Source organism: Oncorhynchus gorbuscha, linkage group LG13, assembly GCF_021184085.1.
Source record: "Oncorhynchus gorbuscha isolate QuinsamMale2020 ecotype Even-year linkage group LG13, OgorEven_v1.0, whole genome shotgun sequence".
Taxonomy (NCBI): domain Eukaryota; kingdom Metazoa; phylum Chordata; class Actinopteri; order Salmoniformes; family Salmonidae; genus Oncorhynchus; species Oncorhynchus gorbuscha.
The window spans coordinates 64,899,753-64,915,123 of record NC_060185.1 but is presented as its reverse complement, the minus strand read 5'-3'; the positions used below and the strand labels follow the sequence as shown (position 1 = coordinate 64,915,123).

General features: G+C 43.5%; 1 protein-coding gene across 1 annotated transcript in view; it reads right to left on the bottom strand.

Moving 5' to 3' along the window:
• Nucleotides 1-15,159, bottom strand: part of drp2 (dystrophin related protein 2) — a 270,718-nt gene extending 255,559 nt beyond the window's left edge. The window contains exon 1 of the mRNA XM_046296549.1: nt 14,993-15,159. The gene's annotated coding sequence lies outside the window, so the exon portion shown is untranslated. The remainder of the gene's footprint in view (nt 1-14,992) is intronic.
• Between the last annotated feature and the right edge of the window lie 212 nt (nt 15,160-15,371).

The window sequence follows — 15,371 nt, the reverse complement described above, 5'->3', positions numbered from 1 at the left end:
ACCTTTCCAAATCACGCCAGAGCCCATGCGGCGATCATCTGCAACCCCCTCGGAGTCAGCCTATTCCACTTCTGACCAGAGGCGAGTGCCCAACTACACCTCCTGCTGTCGGCCCATTGAAATCGTGGCAGTCGCAACACGCACACACAACGGCACTTCTGTGGAAACAGTCAAAGGGAAATTACACCTGCACTGTTAACACTCTTATTTTCCTCCTGAAACCCCTCTGTGTTGTGGCTCCACAAGCAGGACAGCAATGGCACATCACTGCATACCAAGGTAAGGCCACAATTCAAATGGGGAGAGCATTTTCCACTGGATGAGCAGGCATGTGGCCATACCCATAGGCAAGGAAGGTGGGGGGGGGGGGGGGTTAAAAGCAAGCCCGCTATGAGATTGGCTGTTGTAATCTGGGCTGAGGAAATGGCTGACATTTCAATATCTTGGCTGACATTTCAAAGGTTTACATGAGTATTGGGTTTGGTATTGTAATCCACCAGGACACATGCAGACTCACTATCAACTTGGCGGCTCTCAGGTATCTACCTACAAAGATTCACTAAAACCAGCGCAAATTTTGGTTTCAAATCGTGACTTTCTGGTTTGTCTGCCAGGTGCCTTGTCCCCGTAATCAATCTACACACAATACCCCATAATGACAAAGCAAAAATAGGTTTGTAGACATTTCTGCACATTTATAAAAATAAAAAATGAACAGAAGTATCACATTTACATGTATTCAGACCCTTTACTCAGTACTTTGTTGAAGCACATTTTACATTTACATTTAAGTCATTTAGCAGACGCTCTTATCCAGAGCGACTTACAACACCTTTGGCAGCTATTATAGCCTTGAGTCTCCTTGGGTATGATGCTTGAAGCTTGGCACACCTATATTTGGGGAGTTTCTCCCATTCTTCTCTGCAGATCCTCTCAAGCTCAGCCAGGTTGGATGGGAAGCGTCGCTACACAGCTGTTTTCAGGTCTCTCCAGATATGTTCGATGAGTTCATGTCCAATCAATTGAATTTACCACAGGTGGATTTCAATCAAGTTGAAGAAACATATCAAGGATGATCAATGGAAACAGGATCCACCTGAGCTCAATTTCGAGTCTCATAGCAAGGGTCTAAATAAGGTATTTCGGTTTTTATTTTTAATACATTTGCAAACAGTCCCTAAAAAAACGTTTTTGCTTTCTCATTATGGGGTTTTGTGTGTAGATTGATGAAGGGGGCAAAAAATATAATCCATTTTAGATTACGGCTGAAACGTTAAAAAAATGTGGATAAAGTCAACAGGTCTGAATACTTTTCGAATGCACTGTTATGCTTTCTGTGTGAAACAAGAAAAGCCAGTGGTAACCCAGCCTTGGGAGAGCCCTCTGGTCTCATCTATTACATAATAATGACAGTGGTGTAAAGTACTTAAGTAAAATTACTTTAAAGTACTACTCAAAGTAGTTTTGGGGGGAATCTGTACTTTACTATTTACATTTTTGACAACTTTTACTTTTACTTCACTATATTCCACTACACTCTAGATTATCCCTGACACCCAAGATACATGTTACATTTTGAATGCTTAGCAGGACAGGAAAGTTGTCCAATTCACACACATATCAAGAGAACATCCCTGGTCATCCCTACTGCCTCTGATCTGGCGGACTCTCTAAACACAAATGCTTCGTTTGTAAATTATGTCTGAGGCTTGGAGTGTGTCCCTAGCTACCAGTAAATTTAAGGAATTTGAAATTAATAATACTTATACTTTTGATTCTGAAGTATATTTTAGCAACTACATATTTAAAATACAATTATTTAAGACTTTTACTCAAGTAGTATTTTACTGGATGACTTTAACAATTACTTGAGTCATTTTCTATTAAAGGTATCTTTACTTTTACTCAAGTATGACAATTGGGTACTTTTTCCACCACTGAACACTGATGCTCCCAGCCTCCATGCCCTCACTCTGTCTATGGGGTTCTGGAGGGGTGTGTGTGTGTGTCTATTTGTGACCCCACCACTGTCTCCAGTCCTTTCTGCAATCCCATAGTCTCAAACCGCTCCAGCATCCCCATAGTCTCAAACCGCTCCAGCATCCCCATAGTCTCAAACCGCTGCAGCATCCCCATAGTCTCAAACCGCTCCAGCATCCCCATAGTCTCAAACCGCTCCAGCATCCCCATAGTCTCAAACCGCTCCAGCATCCCCATAGTCTCAAACCGCTCCAGCATCCCCATAGTCTCAAACCGCTCCAGCATCCCCATAGTCTCAAACCGCTCCAGCATCCCCATAGTCTCAAACCGCTCCAGCATCCCCATAGTCTCAAACCGCTCCAGCATCCCCATAGTCTCAAACCGCTCCAGCATCCCCATAGTCTCAAACCGCTCCAGCATCCCCATAGTCTCAAACCGCTCCAGCATCCCCATAGTCTCAAACCGCTCCAGCATCCCCAGTCTCAAACCGCTCCAGCATCCCCATAGTCTCAAACCGCTCCAGCATCCCCATAGTCTCAAACCGCTCCAGCATCCCCATAGTCTCAAACCGCTCCAGCATCCCCATAGTCTCAAACCGCTCCAGCATCCCCATAGTCTCAAACCGCTCCAGCATCCCCATAGTCTCAAACCGCTCCAGCATCCCCATAGTCTCAAACCGCTCCAGCATCCCCATTCAGCCACTGCTGCCGTTACTCCTCATCTCTCCTGTCCCTCCGCACCCAAAGCACTGGAGTCTCCACCTGGACCGCCTAAGGGTCCGGCGTGATGCAGATGAGCTTTCTCATGCTAGAGTGGGCGTCACACACACATATTGTATGGCTACACTATAACCTCAGCCAAACCTGACTCACACTGTTAAATATTTTTTCTCAGACACACAAATGCTCGCACGCACACATACACACTAATAATAACCTCAGTCCAACGTGAAGTACACACAACTCACTTCTATAATTAATATATCTGGACCACAATAGAGTGGTAGTGTGAAACAAGTCCTGCCATATCTCTGTTCTGTACTAGTGTATGCAAGGCAATGGAAAAGGGCTGCTAGTATGAATTTGTGAGTTTTGATGTTAAGGCTACTAGCTATGGCAGACATGATCAGAGTGGAGGAGAAGGGAATAAAAACCAAGGCATTCAGATACTGGCAGCCATGACAGAGTTAGATAAACACTCAGGTGCTATTGAGGTCATCGTTCTCCCTACCTGCGTCTGGGCCATCAATTTCAGTTCAGCTCTCTGGTCCTCTACTGATTAAACAGACGTGATTGGGGCCACAGATCAATACCAAGTTTGGGCTATTGTTAGAGGAAGTTATTTCCATTAAGGCAACAGATGAGATCTAAGGATACCAGAGCTGTTTGAAGCTTTTCCCACTCCATAGGAGATCTAAGATGAACAAACTTTTAACAAGGCATGGTTTGTTGACCCATAAATGCAAGGCATTCTCTGTGTGTTATTCAACCAAAAGTTTATTTTTATTTATTTTATTTTTATTGAACTTTTATTTAACTAGACAAGTCAGTTAAGAACAAATTCTTATTTACAATAACGGCCTAGGTTAACGAAGCTAATTCACGTCGGCTACGTTAGACACTGTTGTTGCTGGAGGACAGTTCCATGTGTTTGGAATTCCCTAGAGATAAGCACTCAATTAGTAGTTCCTCCCCAACAACTGCTTGTAAATACCATTAATAACGATAAGCAGGCAGCCCACCGGATGGGGATTAATAAATGAATCATCACAATCTGATTGAAAGGAGTCCTTGTGGGTGTTATGCTTCGACAGAGCATATCCTAAATATTCACCACAGTACATTTTTAGAAATATACTCATATTGATTACAGTTTTATAGAGTCGTATCTGTCAGGTGAACACAATTGTTGGGTGTTTTTAAGGATGTTCAAAAACCTTCACTTTGAAGTGTATTCCTAAAGAACACCTTCAGTTGCAGGGATTTGTCTGCCATTGAAAGTCCAAACACTGTAAAAAAAAAAAAATATATATATATATATATATAATCTTTGAGAACTAACCATCATCAAAATAAAAGATAGGCAGCATTGAATATCACCAGAACAATGAATTTAGTAGTATTGATTAGGTTTTTATGCTTTAAAAAAATCAGCATTAGCCATGGCATGATGCATAGAATTGCAGGAAATGAGCTTTTAAACAGCAAAAACATTCTCAGATCCGTGGCAGAATATATATGGAATCATGTAATGTGCATTAAAAATGTTATAGAAAATTCAGCTGCGCCGACGGGCCGACTGCGCCCATTGCCATGCCCCCCCCCCGCCCCGCCCCCTTTAACGCGCCCATTGCCACACCCCCTGCCCCCCCCTTCGCTTTTACATGGATGCATCACAAACAATTAAAAACATATTATCCTTAGAGACAAACTAACACGGTTATGTTTATTGATGGCTGAGTAGGTGGATGGAGAGGTCAGCTATAGATTTGTTTCCCTCTGACAATTTAGCTATGATACATAATAAGGCTGGATACCAGAAAATGTCATCCTGCAGTACACCAATACAAAATAAACTGCTATACTGCCACAAATACTCATAATGGACGTTTGCCAGAGACAATGTCTATTTTGATGAAGAGATAATGGTTGTTTTAATACAAATACACCCAGAATCCCTCGCACAATGAGGATGGAGAGCTTCCTACCACTGTGGGCTTTGTCAAGTTCATATTCATTGGTTTAAACATGACTCACTGCCTCCACACTGAGACAGATAGAGAGAGCGAGAGAGCACTCGGAGGAGATGGGCTCTAAAAATAAAGACCAGGCATGATTAGCATTCCCTCACATACTGTACATCTACATGGCTGCCTGCTACTGATGCAGCCAGCCACAGCACCAAGTAGAATTAGGCAGATTGTTCCATATTAGCCCCTCTCAGGAGGGAGCTTTGCTGCGCACAACACAGACAACCCATTAGGCGGATCACATCCCCAATGTCACTCACGTCGGGTTTATAGGTGTGAAACTCTGTGACAGGGGAAAAGGATTTGTTCTGTGTTTTACGGAGATTGATTTTGTTGGGAGCCGAGGCCTAGCATCCGCTTCCTTTCTCAAAGGTCAAAGTGATTGGGACGATCTCACAAAGGTCAGGCCTTTGCAATAATCGTCCAGCTGAATTGTTGGGATTTGCTCCAGCACATTTCTCCCAGGCCTGCGGTCCCCAATTCCGGTCGAAAGACCCAAACTGAAACGGTTGGCAGAAGCACAGAAGGTCAGAGCCCTACAAAAAAGGAGGGTTTAACATCAAGAGTGCAATCTGGCAGTGTAAAACTTTATTGGAAAGGCCTGAATAAAGATCAGCTTGAACTCTCTCACTTCACTGTTTCCATAGGAACAATAACTAAGAAGGCAGCCCTCTCTCACTCAAGCTAAATTGATGAGGTATTTGAGGAAGTAGGTAAAGGAGGTAGGAGGTAGATGAGGAAGTAGGTAAAGGAGGTAGGAGGTAGTTGAGGAAGTAGGTAAAGGAGGTAGGAGGTAGATGAGGAAGTAGCTAAAGGAGGTAGGAGGTAGATGAGGAAGTAGGTAAAGGAGGTAGGAGGTAGATGAGGAAGTAGGTAAAGGAGGTAGGAGGTAGATGAGGAAGTAGGTAAAGGAGGTAGGAGGTAGATGAGGAAGTAGGTAAAGGAGGTAGGAGGTAGATGAGGAAGTAGGTAAAGGAGGTAGGAGGTAGATGAGGAATTAGGTAAAGGAGGTAGGAGGTAGATGAGGAAGTAGGTAAAGGAGGTAGGAGGTAGTTGAGGAAGTAGGTAAAGGAGGTGGGAGGTAGATGGGGAAGTAGGTAAAGGAGGTAGGAGGTAGATGAGGAAGTAGGTAAAGGAGGTAGGAGGTAGAAGGTAGATGAGGAAGTAGGTAAATGAGGAAGTAGGTAAAGGAGGTAGGAGGTAGATGAGGAAGTAGGTAAAGGAGGTAGGATGTAGTTGAGGAAGTAGGTAAAGGAGGTAGGAGGTAGATGAGGAAGTAGGTAAAGGAGGTAGGATGTAGTTGAGGAAGTAGGTAAAGGAGGTAGGAGGTAGATGAGGAAGTAGGTAAAGGAGGTAGGAGGTAGATGAGGAAGTAGGTAAAGGAGGTAGGAGGTAGATGAGGAATTAGGTAAAGGAGGTAGGAGGTAGATGAGGAAGTAGGTAAAGGAGGTAGGAGGTAGTTGAGGAAGTAGGTAAAGGAGGTGGGAGGTAGATGGGGAAGTAGGTAAAGGAGGTAGGAGGTAGATGAGGAAGTAGGTAAAGGAGGTAGGAGGTAGAAGGTAGATGAGGAAGTAGGTAAATGAGGAAGTAGGTAAAGGAGGTAGGAGGTAGATGAGGAAGTAGGTAAAGGAGGTAGGATGTAGTTGAGGAAGTAGGTAAAGGAGGTAGGAGGTAGATGAGGAAGTAGGTAAAGGAAGTAGGAGGTAGTTGAGGAAGTAGGTAAAGGAGGTAGATGAGGAAGTAAACACTAAAAGTGCATCTATGCCGACAAAGTGATTTAGAGAAAAACTACTATCACACATGCCTGGGTACTAGAATCTTGCTCTATTAAACTTGTAAATATGAGTGCAAATGTTCCATTATTTAATATTGCCCTGGGCACTCTGCCAAGTTTGAAATGTAACAAATGACCTACATCTTAATCATAAAAAACTAATCCAAATCTAACGACAAGATATGCGAGTATAATCCTAGATTTGCTGGGTTTAACTCTATGTAAATGTGTTTGACTTACATTTATGCAAATTTGCTTGATTCAAGTATCTCCAGAAAGGCCTTACGAAATATATAATAAGAAGACACTTCTATTTAACTTTACATGCTATGGCAATTAGGCTGTTCTGTCACGAGCAGCAGCAGCAAGTTCACTCAACAAGCCCTATACACACACTAACTACACAGCAGGCCCTCATTGGTCCACAGGAACTGACCTAGACCTAGTCTGCCTGCTCGAGACACACTACCCAGCAGTCAGGCATATCACCTCTCCCCTGCTATGTGAGTTACAACAACCTCCCACCCTGCCCCTGATAAGAGAGCATCATGATTTAAATGAAAGCTGCCCCTTTCCTGCGCCGCTGTCCCCGAGACAAACCATGTAATGAGATATGCCACTAATGGAGAAAGCGCTCCCATGCAGCACCAAATAAAAGCAGACAGATTTAATTACAGCCTGCCAGACTGACCTTTTCCCTTTGATAAATCATACAGCCGGAGAGGCTAGGGAGGCTGCCATTAGGGCATGTGGATGTGGGACGCCCAGGCTTGAAAAACAATCTCTTCCTGGGATCTGGGGCTGTTGTATCGACCAACCGGCCCGGTCTCCGGCACACAGGCAGTCAGGCAGCGCCACAGAACAGCCATATTATGACTCCACCTGTTTAGCTAAAACAATCTAGAAATAATTTTCTTTATTGGGGAGGTTGCCGATTTTGCATATTAGCTCCAAAATTGCAGGTGTTTCAGCCTAGCTGTAACAACGGCACTGAGAGTCAAGAAGCAAGTTCAGGGAGTGAGTGTTTTAATAAATAAACACAACATAATACAAAACAAGAAACGCAAACAACTCCTGGGGAAGGAACCGAAGGGAGTGACATATATAGGGAAGTTAATCAGGGAGGTGATAGAGTCCAGGTGAGTCTGATGACGTGCAGGTGCGCGTAACGATGGTGACAGGTGTATGCCATAACGAGCAGCCTGGTGACCTAGAGGCCGGAAAGGGAGCACACATGACACTAGCTCAGTAGTTTCTGTGATTGTGGGGCAGCCAGCGGAAAATACGGAGTGTAGGGGTTCATAATGTTCTCTAGTTGCGCCGTGACTGGCTCAGTGTTCGGTCACTCATGGGGAAACTACATCACCGCATAATCTACAGGTAGAGCTGGAAAATTCAAGCCCCTTGGGAGCTGCCATAGATTTACATTAGAAATGCCCATCCAAGAAGGCTCAAGGTCATTGGCCACAGAAAAACTGATGTCAAATCACATTATATCCACCATAGCTTTGGTTAGACTGATCATGTCAACATCATACTTTCAAAATCTTAGCTAGCAAGCTAGACAAGGAGTCAGCATCAAGTAGGCAATCTACTGGAAAATCCTTTTCAATCCTTGTCATACTGTATGAAGAGAAATTATAGATCAAATGTATCAGTGCTCATCGGCCATTGGACATAAACATTACAAGTTAAAAATCGCATATTCAACAATGAGTGCTGCAGCCCCGGGTTCGATCCCAGGCCGTGTCACAGCCGGCTGTGCCAGGGAGACCCATGAGGTGGCGCACAATTGACCCAGTGTGTCAAGAAGCAGTGCGGCTTGGCTCTCAACCTTCGCCGAGTCCGTAGGGGAGTTTCAGCGATGAGACAAGATCTTAACTGCCAATTGGATATCACGAAAAAGGGAGTAACACCATGGGCCAGAAAGGTTTGAATACATTGGCCATGCTGTCAATCCAGCATGACTTCTGCAGTGTTCAAAACATCTGGAAACTATGATAAAACTAGCTCTGACTGGAAAAATTGGAAAATTATTTTGAACGGTCATCCAACTCGGAATTCCAAGTCGGGATTTTGGGCCTCTTCTAGAGCCTGCAAGCAGGACCACCGCACCACCTTCCTGTTCAAGTGAGAACAGCACAACAAGGTGAGTCCACAAACGTCTTGTATGTTGCTGCATAAATTATGTAATATGCCAGGGAGATGTCTACTGTAGCTAAGAAAGTAATACTAAGTGTTTGTTGTGATGTAAGCTGTTAGTAGCCCATGTGCCTCACCCTAATAATTTGGTCCCTTTCCCCTCATAATTTAGCCTACTGTTCTGACTTGGTGGTGCAAATGCAGCCTATAGCATGTTTTAGAGAAATGTAATCATTGAATATTGTAAGAGCTTTCATTGTCTGCTTATATGCCCCCTTTATTTATCCTATGGTTCTGACTTGGTTTACTGGGAGAATTCTGTAATTCTGGCGCAATACATTTCAAAAGTGATGAACAAATAGTTATTAGTAGCTCATTACTGTCTTAATCGAAATTACTGATTGCCTCTTATCCGCCTGTCGTCCACTTATGCCATAGTTTGTACATCTCAATTGTCAGCAGAAACCACATTTGTTTAAGCAAGTCAGCCATATCAGCTATGTTTTTTTAAGGCAGTAAATGAGGCTGAATTAACTGTTTCTCTGCCAGACAAGGCTCTACTGATACCCAGGTGTAGCAGTGGTAAAGATTCACTCCATGGTGATGAAAAGAAAGCTCTGCTGTCAGGGCAGCTTTATGTAGGCCCTTACAGTTTGTGGGCACCGTTTGTCACCGTTATAGTGCAATTAATGTATCGTTTAGTGTTGTGTTGTGTAGTGGCTTTGCTGGCGTGCATCTACACATTTTTGTTTGCCCCAACAAGATTTACATGCTAAAATTGCCACTGATTAAAACAAAAATGATTCCGATGGAAAACTCACACAGTATCTATTTCAAACTTGCAGTGGGAGAGTGGGAGAGTGGGACACTGGCGCATTCCCTCTCTTTAGGGAGGTTAAACATTATCATTCAGCACACAGGATCGGTCCCTTGAGACTCAAGCCATGGCTCCTTCAGTAACTACTAAGGAGTCTGTAGTCTGTCTGCTAGGAGCTAATGTAGTCATAATGCTCTTTTTTGGGATATACCTTTCATACGCTCTCTCTGAAGAGTCCTTCAAAAGCAGGCTTTTTCAACTGCCATCTTCAAGGGATGGTGAGCCTTTCATTCTCACTTCATTATCTGCAGTCTTTGAATGGTGAGGTTCAATTCGGGAACCGATTCACTGAGCAAATGAAAGGCTGAAGTATCCTGGGAATCCCACACACTTATCCCTTCCCCAACCAGAAGCCCAACAATAGAACTTCCGGTCCTAACTCTACTCATCAGGATTCAGATCTAGGCTCATACAAAGACTGTGGCGACGAAATTGACCAACTCCGCGAATTCAAATCTTGAAGATTTCAATCAGATTAACTCATTTCCATAGGCAGATTTCGCCAATCATGCACGTAGATTGGGAGAGCATTACATATCCTACTGTACCATCTGCCAGAGAACAATGGATGAAACTGCTTTATCAATTTCTGGAGAGACAGTAGCTCCTTTGAAGACATGCCAGAGATGGTTTCCTATGGCTCTCGCTCTCTCTCCCTCTCAAAACACACACAGAGAGAGACAGACCAGCACACTCAGTGTTTCACCTTCAAATCCTGAGTTATTTCAGATTTCTGATGAGTTCATCACCTTGTATGTGGAAAAGCACAAATTTCACATTGCCATAAACACTCCATCATGTCTCTAAAATGAAATGAAACCCTGGGACTCAAGGCAATTATCCAAATCCGTCCCCTCCCACCTTCCTATCGCAAATGTTCAAAACAGAGCATGTAGACCTCAGTTTCCCTCATGAAAACAAATCATGCAACAAAATTGCCCCCGTGTGAAGATGTAACAGTATAACTTTAGTCCGTCCCCTCGCCCCTACCCGGGCTCGAACCAGGGACCCTATGCACACATCAACAACAGTCACCCACAAAGCACCGTTACCCATCGCTCCACAAAAGCTGCGGCACTTGCAGAGCAAGGGGAACCACTACTTCAAGGTCTCAGAGCAAGTGACGTCACAGATCGGAACGCTATTAGCGCGCACCACCGCTAACTAGCTAGCCATTTCACATCGGTTACATTCACCAACCTTTTAACCTCCTCCTTTTCCGCAGCAACCAGTGATCCGGGTCCACAGCATCAATGTAACAGTATAACTTTAGTCCATCCCCTTGCCCACACAAAAGCCTTGGCCCTTGCAGAGCAAGGGGAACCACTACTTCAAGGTCTCAGAGCGAGTGATGTCACCGATCGAAACGCTATTAGCGCGCACCACCGCTAACTAGCTAGCCATTTCACATCGGTTACAAAGACAATGCATATTCAGATGTTGACACATCTCTTTGACTCGGTGCATAGCCTACCATCTGCATATTACCAATAGAATGCTCCATGTATATTAAGAAGCGGAGAGGAGAGAGGCGAGCCTCTACATAATAATGCAAGAGAGAGAGGGGGAGAGCAGAACAGAGCAGCGGACCAAACCCAACTTCAGGTCACGCCGCTAACCGTCAGACAAGACGAGCCACATTGAAAAGGCAGTTCACAATGCGGCTGCTTTAATTAGACCACATTAGCACATTACAAGATGTAAAGTGACCAACGCAGACACTAGTACTGACTGCCCTGACACAAGAAAGACTGCTCGTCGCAGATTAAACAAAGCTGATAGAAACAGTCACAAGGCTTTAAATATTCAGCAGAGTTTTGCCAACTAATAGGTTCCGGGAAACAAAACGCAGAGAGAGACCATTAGGGCCTGAATAGATGTTGCTAGACGCAGAACTGGAGCTATTAAGACAAATTACAAATGGGGCCACTGCAGTAGCCTAGCCTGGTAAAACCAGACTGCACTCACTTGTTTTAAACTTTAACCAGGCTAGCCGTAGTCTACTCTAATGTTAATGACAATAGGTCTTGGGACTCCACACTGAATACCAAAAACAAGAGGATTCATTATACAGCCCTTCTTTACATATAGATTCGCGTCAGATGCACTTCTATAAACCGGCGGCAAAAAATGCAGCATTAAATGAGTTTAAGCATTCCCGTTTTTGCTGATTAACAACTAATTTATACAATCTCTGTAGTGGAAATGACAAGGACCAAGGCCAAAAATGGATTGGAGATAATAAATGATTAATAACCGATGAAGGCCTAAATAATCATGCATTTATTTGAACCTTTACGCAACGCTTATGAAGTAATTGGAACTTATTTCTTTGGGTTATTTTTAAAGCAGAATGAAAGAGAAACGTTTATCCAGGAAGGTAAGACATATGTTCACCCCCCTCTGTGTATTTACACCATGGTAGAGACGAAAGGAAGGAAACCAAAGAAATACATCACCTTGCTGTGTGAAGCTTAAACAGCACAGCAGAGCACAGCAGCCCGACAAGCTAGACAGAACGTATGACCTTTTTTGGAGCATGGCTCACAATGTCTGTGACAACTCCCCCCCCCCCCCCTCTCCGTCACACCAGGAAATATACAAATCACACACACCACCCACCCACAAACACCCTGTTCCTCCATAATAAGTAAGAGCGGTAGCCACCACACACTGAGCTTGGCTGTGTCAGCGGCTCAGAGAGCAAGGCCTGCAGTGCCAGGAAGTAAATAACAGGCATAAAGGTGTCGCCGAAGACAACCGGCAGACGCCAAGCCATTCAATGTTAATAGGAGAGCATCGGTTACCAGATTCAAAATAATAGCTCCCAGTCACCATGGTCGGGGTTAGGTATCCAAGGTGCGTTGGATTTATAGAGTTAGCAAATTACTTTTCCATCCCCCTCTATCCCTTCATTTCATCTCCTTCAGGCAGGGGTGAGGATGATGAAGAAGGGGCAATGGGTGATGGCTGATTGGGCTTCTCTGTACAGCTTGAGTGCATACACCATGTCTGGAGGCCAAGGGAGCGTGCTCCGAGCTACAACCCCACCAAATCAAATCACATTTTATTTGTCACGTGCCGAATACAACAGGTTTACCGCGGAATTGATTGCTTACTTACAAGCCCTTCATTTAACCAACAGAGCAGTTCAAGAAATAGAGTTGAGAAAATATTTACTAAATAAAACACAAATAAAAAGTGACACAGTAGAATTACATAACAATAACGACGCTATATTCAAGGGGCTCGGCAACGAGTGAATGTGCGGGGGTACAGGTTAGTCGAGATAATCAGCATATGTAGGTAGGGGTAAAGTCACTAAACAGCAAGTAGCAGTGTAAAAACTAAAAGTGGGGGGGGGGGGGTCAATGTAAATCATCCCCTAAAATCAGTGATTCTTCTGTGGGACTCACTTAACACAAGGATGGGAGCAGTTGGTATGGCTGTCTGGTGGCTCTTCTGTTTGATAGAGTGATTGTGATGACTGAAGACTGTGCCTTTATATCCAGTCCCCAGGCACTACAGGGTTTTCTGTACATTACTATGTGTAGGCTACATGCTGAGCCAGAGCCACAAAAAAATAATTACTGGTAAATCACAGCCAACCTATAGGAGAGTAGCAGCGTGACTTCAATAGGTCGAGGCTGGTGTCCCGCGCAATTACATCACAAAGACACTTTGACCTCTTGACTCCATTAGACTCTTCTTAATCAAGACTGCTGTGGCCTATAAAAGGCATTTGGACGGGAAGGAGAAAATGACAGAGGAAAATGATTGGGGAAATGATTTTTTTTCACAGAAGCACTAGAGTATTCGACTCAGGTGGAACAGAGACATCAAGCAAGAATATATAATGTCAGAGAGTAACAGTTGGTAGATTGCTCGTTCTTAACGCTCGGGCTAGAGTTCCTGAAGACCCTGGAAAGACTAAGGGGAACTGACATTTTCAGAACACTCTCCTGAATTAAGAGGGGAAAATAAAAGCTGGCGCCTCAGACACTCGTTGGCTCAGGCTGTGTCTACTACTACACCACCATATAAATATTGCAATACAAAAATACATGTTTAGGAAAAGGAAAGCAGGCATACCTCAGAAGCACTGTGCATTGGGGTTGATTTAAAGATTACACACACTCTTACACGTGTCCAAACGCACAATAATCTACACATGAATGCACTATCACCATCGATAGGGCTGACAGTTTGTGTTTTGTGTAAAGACAAATAGGAGCCATTGGAGGAATGATCAGGACAATTTGGAGATATCCTGTAGAGAGCAATCTAAACACAGATACCATAAAAGTGTGGATAAAATGTATAGCATGTAAGTGAGAGGGAATGACAATGAAACAAGATTCTAATCCCTTTAACACGTTTCACATGGATACTGAGCCTCTTCAGCCAGCATGAGTCTTTGCTACACTAATTGCAGATAAATTAACTATAGCATCAGAAAACCAGTCTGTTGGTCACACACTCTATTCACAACCATTCCCTCCCAGGGAGGATATATAATGTTTACTTATTTATGGACATTACTCTGTTATTTCGAAAGCAGCACATGGAGCTCCCAGACACCTATATATGTTCATCTCACTGACTGAACTACACTGCCATAAGCACGGAGAGCTGTGGAGCAGTAAGGAATATCAAATAATTATTCACAATGCAGCTTCATAATAACCTTCAAATTTCTATTTATTAAGTACTGTCATCTAAAGTGGGGGAAAAAATCGTTGAATACAAACGGAGACAATACTAGATTTTCCCTTTCAAATCATTTCCCCGGAGTCACTGTCAACTTATATTTCTTCACACTACAGTAAGACAGACTTCTTTACCTGTATCTTGAACCAAATGATGTATATCTGGCTCAACCTGTATCACTCAGCATCGGGAAGCCAATATCCCGATACCCAAGTAAGAATTCATACTCAATTTAGACTACAAATAACGAAAATGCAACATGCCATGCAACTCTGCAATTCCGAATGACATGACAAGACTGATCTTTGAATGCATTGTTACAGTGTTCACACATTTTGGCTTCTGGATGAGTCGTCCGTTGCGCCGGTTGCCAAAATCTTTAGTTGCGTACATAAAACCTTTCGTATTATCTCACGTAGAACCATGCCGAACAGAAAGCACGGTAAGGGTATTTAATATTATTTCCATCTATGCAACATTGTAGCCTACAATATATCGACTATATTGTAGCGTTTTTATTCTGTCTGTTATTAAAAGCCTGGCAGCTCATCTAACCGGGACATCACCGCAAAACATCGGTCATTACAGCATTACGCCCCATTAAAACATTGATTTGTTTTCCACCAAAATACACAGCACAATGAGCGAATATGTGGTATTGTCTGTGACAAAGATATTATAATGCGAAACACATTACTTGCGTTCATGGTCTAATTAAACACATTACATAAATTCATACATAGGATGCATTGACTCTTACCTTTTTCTTGTCAGGGATTTGGAAAAGGTCGTCTCTCAAAGTGCCATGCAACAGCCTAATAGACTTGTATTGCAGACTGAAATGCCCATCAACAGGGGGAAAGACGAAAAGTGCAGAGAGACTGGTGCGAAGATGAACATTTCAAACGGCAAACCATACTCCGGTCAGAGTAGCGCTGTAAAACTGGAGTCTCCTCTCATTGACGTTGACATCAGAGACCTGCTTAAGGTGGTCCTCTCGGCTGTTCAAATCCTCCTTGGTGCATCAAAACAAATTCTATAAACTACGTAATATGTTGAAGATCCATATCCACAAACAGCCATGAAAGGCTACTGTATTTGGAGTATCCGTGTCCTGTGATATAGTCTAATTAGGATAC